The sequence below is a fragment of the Tachysurus fulvidraco genome, chromosome 16 (genome assembly GCF_022655615.1).
Source record: "Tachysurus fulvidraco isolate hzauxx_2018 chromosome 16, HZAU_PFXX_2.0, whole genome shotgun sequence".
NCBI lineage: Eukaryota > Metazoa > Chordata > Actinopteri > Siluriformes > Bagridae > Tachysurus > Tachysurus fulvidraco.
The window spans coordinates 20,263,904-20,266,777 of NC_062533.1; positions in this window are offsets into that span (position 1 = coordinate 20,263,904).

Below are 2,874 nucleotides of genomic sequence, written 5' to 3' on the forward strand. Positions count from 1 at the left end.
CCACTTAACTGGAAGTAAGACTTTAAGGACAAACACTGTTCTAGCATGACAATGTCCCTGTGCACAAAGTGAGCTCCTAAGTAGACACAGTGTGTTTTCTAACCAAGTTCTAAAAACCTACGTTTTATACGTTTCTCAGAAATAAAGCTGTTACTAAATGAGAAATGTAGGTGTGTGTGTGTGTGTGTGGTGACATGATATATATAGTTCACAGTGTGTATGTATGTATGTATGTATGTATGTATGTATGTATGTATGTATGTATATGAATTTATCCCCAATGAGCAAGTCTGAGCTGACTCAGGCAGCAGTGGTAAGGAAGAAACCTTGAGAGGAACCGGACTCAAAAGGGGAACCCATCCTCATATGGGTAACACTGGGAGTGTGATTACAAATATACAGTCAAACAAGTGTTGAATTGGTATAAAGATCACATGGAGTTCAGATCTCCTCTTGGTATCATAGACTCCAACTGGAGCTGGTAGATCTGTAGATGTCTCAGGATTCTCATAGAGTCAGCCTCATCTCAGTGGAGGTCCAAAATCTTCATCGCACAGCAGTTTCACACCTCTGTTTCTGGTTAAAACCTTAAAGGCCTCATGCTGCTGTTTGTTTGAAATGTTTGTGCTGTCCTTTCCATCACACCAGATAGTGTGAGTGTGTGTGTGTGTGTGGGTGGGTGGGTGGGTGTGGGTGTGTGTGAGTGTGTCTGTTAATGAAAACATTTCTGTGGTTTTGTATCTGAGAGATACAAACAAATGACACAAAGAATTGTTAGACTTTTATAAAGCCGCCATTAGAACATTAGAACAGAAGTTGAAGCTCAGAGACACGTTTCATTATTGAGAAACATCAGTAATAAGTAGAGAGAGAATACTTTAAAGATAAAATTAATATAGTTCATCACTTTAACACATGGACATGTCAGTATCTTTCTTGTAATGAGGGTGTTGTAGTGACCAACACATTCACACTAGAATAAAAGTTCTCTATTAAACAATGATAACTTACATCTGACTTACACCTTACACCTAACTTACACCTGACGTACACCTTACACCTGACTTACACCTTACACCTAACTTACACCTGACTTACACCTTACACCTGACTTACATCTTACACCTGACTTACACCTACCTGACTTACACCTTACACCTGACTTACAGCTTACACCTGATTTACACCTGACTTATACCTTACACCTGACTTACACCTGACTTATACCTGTAATGAAGAGTCGTGAGGCGGATGACCATTTGCAGCCTTTTTTACACCTGACTTACACCTTACACCTGACTTACACCTGTAACGAAGAGCTGTGAGGCGGATGATCCATTTGCAGCTTTTTTAATAAAGACAAAATCGTAGTCGTACAGGCAGGGTCAGGGCAAGTAAACACAATGTCAGAGCACAGGCAGAAATCGGACTCAGTTAAACAGGCAGAGGGTCAGGGCAGGCAGCAAACAATCACAAACAAAGAAGCAGAAACCGAAACCAGAACAGAGAAAACCAGGAATAGATCAGAATGATTGTCAGAACAGATCAAGACTTCGCACTGGTGTCAAGTTTAAGTTCAGTCTTTATAGGAAGCGGCTGATGAGGAACAGGTGGTGGAGCAATCAGAGTCAGTGGTGGATTCTGGTAGGTGTAGTCCGGGAGAGCTAGTATTCAGGAGACGCTTCTCGGTGTTCTGTGGGCGTGGGAGGTGCGGCTTGTCAGGATATCGCTGATGGAACTCAGTTGTAAGCGAGGGGTCTGGGATGTCCCCTGCCTTCACCCATGAGCGTTCCTCCGGACCATAGCCCTCCCAGTCAACTAGGTACTTCAGGTGACCTCCTCGGCGTCTGGAGTCCAGCAGGTCGCAGACTTGGTACGCCTCTTCCCCGTCAATCAGCAGCGGAGGTGGATCCGGCAAATCAGTGGGGCGTTCCAGATTCCCTCTAGGCCCAACAGCAGGTTTAAGCAGCGAGACATGAAAGGTCTGGGAGATCTCTGTCAGGATGTCCCACTGGATCGGAGTGATTATACGGGTCTCGGGGATGATGGGTTCAGGCGGTGTGTCCTGGTCTACCTATCAATGCACACGTGACAGAGCATCTGCTTTAGCATTCCTGCTCCCTGGATGGTAGGTCATGGAGAACTGAAAGCGCGTGAAGAACATTGCCCATCTTGCCTGCCGGGGGTTCATGCGCTTGGCCGCACGGAGATACTCCAGGTTTCTGTGGTCGGTCAGGACTCCCATGTGAGAGGAGTGAGGTGGGTTAAACGTCCAAGTGCATGTCTCGTTTTTGAGGTAGGATTGAAGCTCTGGATCTTCTGAACTTATCTGAAGCTCTTTGCACGCTCCAACAAAATTCGTTCCACAATCTGATCGAAAGAGCTTGGTGGGGCCTCTTATGGCCAGGAACCATCTGAGAGCATTTATGAAACTTGAAGTTGAGAGGGACTCAACTACCTCAATGTGAACTGCTCGTGTGACTAAACAGGTAAACATTGCTGCCCAGCATTTGTTCTCTAACATTCCACCTCTTGTCCGGCGGATACTGATGTTCCATGGTCCAAACATGTCCACACCGACATGTGTGAAAGGAGGAGTTTGGATGAGACGATCAGCTGGAATGTCTGCCATCTTTTGTTGTTGTACATTTCCTCTTAACCTGTGGTAGGTTGTGCATTTGTTGAGAAGATTTGTCACCAACCTTTTTCCTCCAAGGATCCACAGTCCAGCAGACCTGATGGCTCCTTCTGTGATGTGTCTACCTTGGTGCACAACCTGTTTGTGGTAGAACTGGACCAGCAAAGCGGCACTGTGATGCTTCTTTGGAATAACGATGGGCTGACTTTGTTCTTGAGTTATTTCTGCAGAAGTCA